The following is a 10,761-nucleotide window of genomic DNA, read 5'->3' as shown; positions in this document are numbered from 1 at the left end:
TACAGTTTTGTGATCTTGGCTCATTGCAACCTCTGCCTTCCCGGTTCAGGCACTTCTCCTGCCTCAGCCTCCCAAGTAGCTGGGACTACAGGCGCATGCCACTGCAGCTGACTAATTGTTGTATTTTTAGTAGAGATGGAGTTTTGCTATGTTGGCCAGGTTGGTCTCGAACTCCTGACCTCAGGTGATCCGCCCGCCTCAGCCTCCCAAAATGCTGGGATTACAGGCATAAGCCACCGTGCGTGGCCTCTGGTTTTAATTCTAATAACAGTACTTCCGACGATGTCAGGAACGCACTCTAACCCTTAAGTGTTAATTTCCAGCAGCAGAACTAAGAAACTTTTTTTTTTTTTTTTTAAGAGACAAGGTCTTGCTATGTTGCCCAGGCTGGCCTGAAACTCCTTGGCTCAAGCAGTCCTCCCAACTCAGCCTCCTGAGTAGTCGGGATTACAAGTACACGCCACTGCACCTGGCTAAGAGACCTTTCTATAAAAACATCCAAGTGCGTTTATCTCAATTTAACTAATTCTTAGGGAAATCTACTTTTCATTTTGTTTCCATCTCGATTTACATTTATATCAGAAGTCTGTTGCCATTAACAGTTTTTGCCATTTATATTTCAAATTTTTCTTAAATTGCTGAAGAGGATTTAAGATGAAAAAATGATACTCCAAAGGTACAACTTACAATAAAACAGTAAAGAGAGGCTTAAAACATCAAGAAGTGCCTTCCTACAGGTTAGGTTAGAAGAAAGGGTCTAATGTTGGATCCTAAGTAAGGTTACCAAAACATACCTGGTAATGTGCCAATGACTAAAGTACACCAGAAGAATACAGTCACTTGGCTACCATTAGAGGTAAACCCTATAGTAGCTTTCCAGATGGCTAAGAAAAAACCAGGAAGAAAAAAAAAATGGCATGTGAGGCAAATATGTATGCTTAACTTCAGAACTTGGCCAGACTTCCTTAAACAGTATCTTCAGAGGATAAATAGCAAATATCTAATCTCAGATACAATGATGAAAATTTTTGCAATGACCCAATCTACTAGACATACTATTATTACATTTCATTAATAAGATGCCACCTTTGTCATATTAATTACTCCCCAGCAACCTCAAGGCAGCCTCCGTTCATTAATTTATCTGTATCATAACACATTTCTGGGGTTAGGTGGTACTTGAGAAATCTGGCTTCTGGCCCAGGAACTATGTCCTGTAGAGGTAGAGATTAAAAAAAAAAAAAAAAACTGGTACAAAGAAGTGACTAATTCATAAAATTCATCACTCACCAATTTTTGAAAAGCTTTCAAAGACTTTCTACTCACTCCAAGAGCAGAATGACTAAATCAATAAAGAGCAAGTAGCCTCCTTTTCTGACTGATTTTAACAGCAATGACGTTTCTTGGGTACATTCGTGAAAATAAAAGATGAAGCTTTTAATATTACTATAAAGCTAAGCTAAAACTCAATGGCTTTTGGCTCTAAAATGAAAATACATAAAGTCACCACTCCATGCCTATTGCTGATTCAATTAATTCAGTTGCCTGCGTTCCAAACAGGTGAGGGTAAACAGCAGATTATCTTAGCTCACTGATAATCTGCTTTTACAAAAATTAATAAATAAATAAAAAATAAAAAGGCTAATTCAATCTCAGAGACTTAAAAAGTAACTCTAACATCAATGTAATGCAATACAAAGTCCTGTTTGGGTACCGTTATTTCTCTTTTATAATCTGGATATTTCCTAGACATGTTTAGAATAAACTTTTCTACAGCAGAAATAATGGAGTAATGAATCTATCTACTGAAAGCATTTTAATAGTCACTTTATGATTTTAAAAGTCTATAACTCACCTGATAGAATACAAGACTTAGAGGATAAAACTCAAGATCCCAGTCTTTCACAAGAGGGTGCGCTTCTATACAATGTTTCCTACTAGAATCTGTTTGTTTTTAAAACGTCAGTATTGTTTTAAACTGGCAACAAAGAGGCTGCTTTCTTTCAGCTCTCTGTAGACAAGCTTCTGTCTTAGGTTGGTCCTACTCAACACTAAGGACCATGGCACTGGGACTGATTTTTTTTTTGAGACCAGGTCTCACTCTGTTGCCCATACTAAAGTGCAGTGGCGCAATCTCAGCTCACCGCAGCCTCTACTCCTGGACTCGATCTTCCCACCTCAGCCTCCCAAGGAGATGCGAGTGCAAGTACTTGCCCCATGCTTGGCTATCTTTTCAACTTTTTGTAGAGACGAGGTCTCAACATTGCCTAGGCTGGACTTGAACAACTACGCTCAAGTGATCCTCCCACCTTGGCCTCCCAAAAGTGCTGGGATTACAGCCATGAGCCAACCGCACTTGGCCTGGCAGATTCTTATACATTTAATTGACTGCACTTAGCAGGGCGCAGTGGCTCACGCCTGTAATCCTGTTCTGGGAGGCTGAGGCAAGAGGACTGCTTGAGCCCAGGAGTTCGAGATCAGCCTGGGCAATATGGTGAAACCTCATCTTTATAAAAAATACAACAATTAGCCAGATATGGTGGCGTGCACCTGTAGTCCCAGCTACTCGAGAGGCTGAGATGGGAAGATCACCTAAACTCAGGAGGTCGAGGTTGCAGTGAGCCATGATGGTGCCACTGCACTCCACCCTAGGTGACAGAGTGAGAACCTGTTTCAAAAATAAATAGACTGCACTTTAAGAGGTTGGTGGTGAGAACTAAAAGGTCACAAGCATTCTTAGCCTTCCACTCCAACCATCCTAGGAAATACTACCTAATAAGATGTCATAATTCTTAAGCAAACACCTAAAACCCTGGAAATATAAAAATATCTTCAAGCTGGGTGCTGTGGCTATGCCTGTAATCCCAGCACTTTGGGAGGCCAAGATGGGAGCATCACTTGAGACGAGCTGGGCAAGTAAGACCTCATCTCTAAAAAAAAAAAAAAAAAAAATTAGGTAGGTATGGGGATATTCCTGTGGTCCCAGCTACTCAGTTGAGGTGGGAAGATCACTTGAGCCCAGGAGTTTGAGACCAGCCTGGGCAACAAAGTGAGACCCTATCTCTACAAAAACCAAAAATAAAAAAAAACTTCAGAAGACAAAAAGTTTAGTGTGGCCCACAGACTACAAATACTGATTTACTATACACAGATGGTACCTGGGGATTCTTACCCAGCACATAAGGAAATAGAGTCCAAGTTATCCCTTTCAAAGTATTTTCTTTTCTCCTCCCACCCTTTCCTTCACCCGACATGGATCTTCAGAGTTCATAAAAACACAAATGATACAAATGCAATCTCAACCCATCTCACCACCACCCTGGAGAGTCCTTACCTTACAACGCAGAATTCAGACCCTGGATGATGGCAGTTAAAAGTTCAAATCTAAAATGATCACTGGTCTGAATGACACAGCTGCTTTCATTGCGATATTATCAGTACTTAATTTTCATGTGCCCTTGCCAAAAAGATGTGAAAGAAAAGCCAACAAAGGGTTTAAAACTCTTCATTTGTGCTGTCATATTATTAAGATGGTCCAGCTGTGGAGCTGAAAAAAGAACTGTTTGGCCGGGCACGGTGGCTAACATCTGTAAACCCAGCACTTTGGGAGGCCGAGGCAGGCGGATCACGAGGTCAGGAGATTGAGACCATCCTGGCCAACATGGTGAAACCCCTCCTCTACTAAAAATACAAAAATTAGCTGGTCAAGGTGGTGCATGCCTGTAATCCCAATCACTCGGGAGGTTGAGGCAGGAGAATCACTTGAACCAGGGAGTCGGAGGCTGCAGTGAACTGAGATCGTGCCACAGCATCCCAGCCTGGCAACAGAGCGAGACTCTGTCTCAAAAACAAACAAACAAAAAACAAACAAAAAAAACCCTCTTCATTCCTAACTCCCTAGCCCTGATTCACTTTAAAAAGAAATGAAAACCTTTTCCTCATACAGTTCTTTGATAATTTGTTGATGAGGATCACTGTACAGCCCAACAACAAGGAAAAAATGTATTCCCTTCATGGCAAAAAAGGAAAGTATAAAGGGTAGTTGCAGGAGAGGTAAACAACATTGTAGCAGAAAGGGAAAGAATTGCAACACTGCCAACTCTGATCAGGTGTGCTAACAGAGAGACCAAGAAGAAGGAACCAATGAACAAAAAGATTTACTGATGTTTAAGAATACATTTTGAAATATACATGCACCAATATCTAATATTCTGTCCTCTGGTTATGAACCCCCAACAGGGGGTTCACGTTCAGAAGACAGTTCTAGGTGGGCACTCACAAAGGACACGTCTAAGTTGATCAATTAAAAATCTGTTGGGAAAATTAACCAGAAAAATGTGTTTTAAGGCAAAATGTAAAAGCAGCATAAATTAATGTATAACTTATTCAAAGTTATATCAATGATGTGCAGAAAAAAACAAAACATTTTTTGAGTGTGTACCACGTGCTCTTAGATTACTAAGAGCTTTAAATAGATTCCCTATAATACTAACAATGACCCTGGGAGGTAAGCGGTATTATCACACTTTTGGAGTTGTGGAAATTAAGAGTCAGAGAAGTTTAAGTAACTTGCTCAAGGTCACATGGCTAAGAAAAATTAGTCTAATATTTAAACCTTAAAATTAAATTAAAAGTCTGTCCAATCTCTAAAGACTGTCCTTTTCTCTTTATATGTTACTGATACACATACACACCATCACTAATCATTTTATTCCAGTACATAATTAGCGTTTTCTAATTCAGTCATCAAATGGAATAAAACTCACCGGCGTCACTCAATCTTTTCCCACTACAAATCATAAAGATACTAGGAATCAGCCAGGCCTATCTTCCAGTCACTTAGCTTTTCTGTCACATGCCATGAGCCTCTAGTCTCTGCTACCAGAAACCTGAAAGCTTCAGGAAAACTGCATTTATAAGTATGTTCTGACTCTCTTTTTGGCACCAACCCATGCTGCTGAATGCCCAGGATGTTTCTTCTGCTAACCAAGAATTCTTCAGACCAGCTACAAAAGAAAGAGCAGCCACTATTTATTTATTTATTTTTTTACAAAAAATTTCCCACTATATCCTAAAAAGTCGGAATTCTGAAATAGACTGGACTCAGACACCAGCTAAAGGCAGCATCACTCATCACTCCCTAGCTTTTAGTTACAAGCAGCTAAATATTCTCCTCTAAATACCAAGGGATGACAACCCAAAGCTGTGAGAGGGGAAGAGACCTGATTTGACAACAGGCTGAACAGAACGCAGGCAAACTAAGTTCCAGTTTTTAACAACGTAAGAAATATGATCGACACACAGACAAAATATAATGAAAATGAATAAAGAAGAAAAGAAGACATGGGGTAGGGGGCACGCACTCACTCCTAGGCCTAAGTCATTTGAAGACATACAGCAATAATTTAGGAATGAAAGACAAGAAGCCCACAGACAATTAAACTTGTAAAAGTAATTCAACCAGAGCTGGAACAAAGCCAAGAACAACACCCAAACTCTGGGAAACTGGTAGGAATTTTATGACTGTAGTGGTCAGCAGTTGAGCATCAGGGAAGTCTGTCTTGAACTCAAAAATTTTAATGCCTCCAACTCCCACTCACCTTTCCTCCTTTTATCACTGAAGTAAGGCCAGGCTGAGCTCCTGAGAAAATAGGTCTGTCGATTCACTGAAGGACTGAGAAAAGTTAAAATTTACATGGCAAAGGTGTGTCTTCTCTACTGAACATAATAAAAATATTTATGAATACACTTCTGTATGTTTAGGCCTTCTCAAAACTATTTAAAAGCAGAATAATTTATCTAATTCTAATTACTGAATAACCCACACGCATATGGAAATAAAATTAACCAACATGAAGATTAGAAGCCAGGCAAGTAATCTCCCAGCTCCACTAAAACGTAAAGTCATTTAAAAGGATAACCTGAATCTTTTCAACGCTAAACCATAACCAAACAACCTCTCAACAAGAAGCCACTGAGCAGAGGGGGAAATCCCGGAGAGAATGTGATAGCGCTAGTGCCGGTTTGTTTACAGAGACTCCAGTAACAATCATGAGTCAGAAATTCAAGCCACCAGATGCTTTCCAACTAACAGGGACCAAATGGGACCGTTCTAAGATATCCTAAAAGATTTGGGAGTTAGAGGAGGTAAACTAAGAGAATTATAACACAAAGGGTACAAGACCACAAGGCAACAACCGACTCCGGGATTCTTGGACCTCTGCCTTCCGTACAAAGTGCTGGGCCTGGGAACTTGGGATGGGGGAGGGGGACCCATTGCGCGGTGGCCCTGAGGTGACGGGGAGACGCAGGGCGAGCCATGTCCCTCAATCTAAGCGGAGAAATAGGAGCGCACAAATGGGTCACCCAACGAAGCAAGGCGTCCCTGTGAACTGTGGGGCTGGCTCTTGGGGGCAACCCCAGGGCTGACCTGAAGAAAGGACAACCAGTATTCCCGGCGATGACTTCGGGTAGGCGGAAGGAAAAAACCTGAGCGCTAAGAGCTTGGGAAAGGAGTCAGGCCCATCCTTAGGGGAAACCGGCTGGGGAGCGGGGGGGCGGGCAGGCCGAGCCGGAACGAGACACAGACCGGGTAAGGTCAAGGGGGGTGGGGGGTGTCCGGCTGGGGCAGTTACAAGCACGGGAATCGGCGAGGCTCAGCAGCCCGCTTCCCGTCTTGGGTAATCCTTCTGCTAGCGGCTGCTCCGACTGTTCCAGGCCCAGCCGCCCCGTCCACTGCCACCACCAACGCCGCCGCCATCTTACACTGGCCAGCGGCCGCCACCACCACCGCCTCCGCTCTCTGCGCTTGCGCCTGCGCTGCCACGCTTTCCGGCCCCGTTTGCGACGATGTGCTCGAGAAGACTGAGGGAAGAGTGGTCGCGCAAGCTCACGGCTCGCAACCCTCCTCGAAGGACGCACAAGGGGCGGGGCTTAAGGCCAACGGAAAACAGAGCGAGGGGCGCGTGCGCATTATCGAAGAGGCAAAGTTGTTTTTGTAGTTTCTTCGGGCTTGCTTTTCTTATGATACTCAAAACAAATGCGAGTTAGGGGGTTCCCAGAGTTGTGATAGAAATAAACTAAATTTCCAAGGGATTGACAGGCTACTTCCTGGATGATGGCCAATTTTGCCGTTTTTGAACACTGGGAACGAGCTATGATTGCCACAAGGATTTTTCTGAAAATCCCCGTTTCCTTTCAGGACTTCGTTTCCTTAAGTGGTTTCTATACTATCGAGGCCCATTTTCCCCTGAGAGTCTCCATTTACGTATTTTTAAAGAAGGGGCTCAGTAGCTTGAGGTGTAGCTATTCCAGAGGCTCTTTCCTGAAGAGGGGTGGTGTGGTAAAGGTTCCCACATCGGGTGATATGGGGTGACTGTTGTACTCTGTTTCGTTATGACACCTACAGGAACCGTGCAGAGGATTACTCCCAGCTGCCAAGCTGGGGAATTTTTTTTTTTTTTCCAACCAGAAAGCCAGGGTGCAAAAATCTGACCCTTTCTCACCTCCCCTACCGCTACTCTCCTAGTCCAAGTCATTATATATTAAGACTACCGCAATAGAAACTTACCTCATTTGTCTACTTCCATTATTGCCATTGCAGTTAAACATAAGGCAGCCAGAGTGATTTTTTAAAATGTAAGGTCTGGCCGGGCGCAGTGGCTTATGCCTGTAATCCTAGCCCTTTGGGAGGCGGATGTGGGCGGATGCGGATCACTTGAGGTCAGGAGCTCGAAACCAGGCCAACATGGTGAAACCCGTCTCTACTAAAAATACAAAACAAAAAAAAAATTACCTGGCGTGGTGGAGAGTGCCTGCAATCCCAGCTACTTGGGAGGCTGAGGCAGGAGAATCGCTTGAACCCGGAGGCAGAGGCTGCAGTGAGCCGAGATCGCACCACTGCACTCCAGCCTGGGCGATGGAATGAGACTATCTCAAAAAAAAAAAAAAAGTAAGGTCGTATTATTTCCCCAGTCCCCACCTTGTTCAAAGCCTCCAATAGCTTCCCATCACATAATAGAAGTCAAAAGTATGATAGCCTTAGAGGCCATCAAAAAATCAGTTGTCTGTAAGAAGGGCCCTACATGATCTGATCTAGCACCTGCCTATTTATCTGATTCATCTCCTCCCACACTGTCTAGCTCTGTTCTAGCCTCACTAGCCTTACTGTCACTCCAATCAAAGCATGTCCCAGCCCTAGGGTTTTTTCCTTTTCTTGGAATGTCCATCTACTAGATCTTTACTAGACTTGAAGTGATTATTGAAATCCTACTTCCTAAGACAGGCAGCTTTTGACTGTTTTAACTAAAATGGAACCTCATGCCATTATTCTCCTCTACCTATCCCCTTACTCTGCACTGTTTTTTTCATAACATTTTTTCCCTATAACATTTAATCTAAAATTACATATTTGTAATCCAGCTATACTACTAGAATATAAATTCTTGAGGGCAAGGACTATGTTTTTTATCATCTTTGTAATCTCAACACCTAGAAGAGGGCTACAGCACAAAGTAACTATTTAATGCCCCACCATCCTATTCATTCTTTCATTCATTCATTGAGGTGTAGCTATTCCAGAGGCTCTTTTCTGAAGAGGGGTGGTGTGGTAAAGGTTCCCACATCAGGTGATATGGGGTGACTGTTGTACTCTGTTTCGTTATGACACCTACAGGAACTGTGCAGAGGATTACTCCCAGCTGCCAAGTTGGGGAATTCAACAACTATTTATTGAATTCCTGCTCTGGAAGGCCCTGTTCTATGTGCTGGGACTGCAACAGTGAATAGAACCAAGATTCTTGCATTCATAGAACTTACCAGTGTAAGGGTTGGGAACATAGGAGGAGGGGAAAGACACACAGATAATAAAGTTATTAAGAGTACTGTAAAGGAAAATAAAGCAGAATAAAAATGGGTTACATGGATGGGTGTGCTCTTTTACATAGGGGGTTCAGGGAAGGCCCCTCTGCTGAGGTGACATCTAAATAAAGGTTTGAAGTGAGACGGTAAGCTATACATACTTGGGAAAGAACATTTCAAGCAGAAGAAACAACAAGGTAAAGACCCTGCAGCTTGAGTGTGCTTGGCAAGGAAGCCACCGTGGCAAAAGAAGAGATAGGAACTTAGTTTGGAGAAACAAGATGGGAGCCAGATCACTTACGGACTTATGGACCAATGAAAGGACTTTGAATTTTATCCTAAGAATGCTGGGAAGCCATGGAGGGTTTTGAGTAAAAGAGTGGCATGATCTGATTTGTAATTGAAGACGTTCACTGTGGTTGATTCTTTGAGAACTCCCTATAGGGAAGCCAGATAGAAGCTAAAAGACCAGTTAGGAAGCTATTGCAGAAGACCTGCAAGACTAGTGTTGCAATGAAAGTGGTAGGATTCAGGATATACTCTGAAAGTGGTAGAGAAAGTGGTGGAGAGGCGATGTGTTAATAGATTGAATGTGGGGTACAAGATAAAGACAAGAATCAAAAATCAGTAAAAAAGTACAAAAGTCAAAGTACAAAATACAAAAATCAGTTTGAGTAACTGGATAGTGACGTCGTTTACTGAGATAGCGCATGTCGGGAGACAGGAGCAAGCGGTTTTTTTTTTTTTGGCAGGGGGAACATCCAATTTTACTTCAGACATATTAAAGTGGAGATCCATATTAGATTTCTGAATGGAATTATTGAGTAAACAATTGGAAATATGAACCTGGAGCTCATAGAAGGGACAGTGGGAGGTATAAATTAAGGAGTAGTTAAGTTATAAATGGCATACATAGCCATGGGATGGAGAGAAATCAATGTGGAAGAAAAGAGAAGCAGTTCAAAGACTGAGACGTCTAATCCTGAGGCATTCCAACTAATAAAGGTCAGAGAGGAGGAACATACAACAAAATTTCTTTTAAAAGAGTAGCCAGGAAATAGGAAGAAAACTCAAAAGTGAGGGGTCTTATAAAACAAACCAAAAAAAAGGCTTCAAGAAGGGGCTGATAATCTCCATCATTCCTGCTCACAAAACAGGTTAAGATCACTGAAAATTGACCATCGGATTTGTAAAATGGAGGATCAGACCATGGCAAGTCATCTTAGTGGAGCTATAGGGATAGAGGCCTCTCTTTCTACGATCTGCTTTTTGTACCATTCTGTGGACACGATGGTTATTACCACCGAATCAACTGCCATTACCACTGAATTGTCCCTTTCTTATTTGGGCTTTCCTATTTGAGGTTGTGATGATTATTATCCCTTGTGTATCTATCTTACCTCTCTAATCATTTATTCAATTAGCTTCTCTTCCCCTTCATTCTATGTGTTCAGTGACTGTATCCATTCTCACATTTAAACTACTGTCCAGGGCTGGGCGCAGTGGGTCACATCTGTAATCCCAGCACTTTGGAAGGCCAAGGTGGGTGGATCATTTGAGCTCAGGCCCAGCCTGGGCAACATGGCAAAACCTCATCTCTACAAAAAATACAAAAATTAGCCGGGCATGGTGGTGTGACCTGTAGTCCTAGCTATCCAGGAGGTTAAGGTAGGAAGATCTCCTGAGCCTGGGAGGCAGAGGTTGCAATGAGCTGAGGTCACACCACTGCACTCCAGCCTGGATGACAGAGTGAGACCCTGTCTCCAAAAAAAAGAAAAACTACCATCTACATAATGATGACTTCCAAGTCTTTATTTCCAACTCAGGCTTTAGACTCACATACCTGATGGCCAATGGCACTTTTTTTTTTTTTAAACAGCTTTCTTTCTCCCTTTTTCTCTT

The 10,761-nt window shown here is 42.5% G+C and overlaps 1 protein-coding gene across 4 annotated transcripts in view; it reads right to left on the bottom strand.

The window, feature by feature from the left end:
• The window catches only part of DCAF8 (DDB1 and CUL4 associated factor 8), a 48,637-nt gene extending 41,766 nt beyond the window's left edge, over positions 1-6,871 (bottom strand). Inside the window, exons 1-2 of one of the 4 annotated variants that reach the window (XM_011957646.1) lie at positions 6,766-6,871; positions 5,601-5,674 (exon numbers count right to left, since the gene is read on the bottom strand). The gene's annotated coding sequence lies outside the window, so the exon portion shown is untranslated. Of the gene's footprint in view, positions 1-5,600; positions 5,675-6,430 lie in introns of all 4 variants that reach the window. The other 3 variants (XM_011957645.1, XM_011957649.1, XM_011957647.1) reach the window with 3 other exon arrangements.
• Between the last annotated feature and the right edge of the window lie 3,890 nt (positions 6,872-10,761).

Source organism: Colobus angolensis, unplaced genomic scaffold, assembly GCF_000951035.1.
Source record: "Colobus angolensis palliatus isolate OR3802 unplaced genomic scaffold, Cang.pa_1.0 Scaffold447, whole genome shotgun sequence".
Classification (NCBI taxonomy): Eukaryota; Metazoa; Chordata; class Mammalia; order Primates; family Cercopithecidae; genus Colobus; species Colobus angolensis.
The sequence above is the reverse complement of the archived record's forward strand: the minus strand, read 5'-3'. Positions and strand labels throughout refer to the sequence as shown.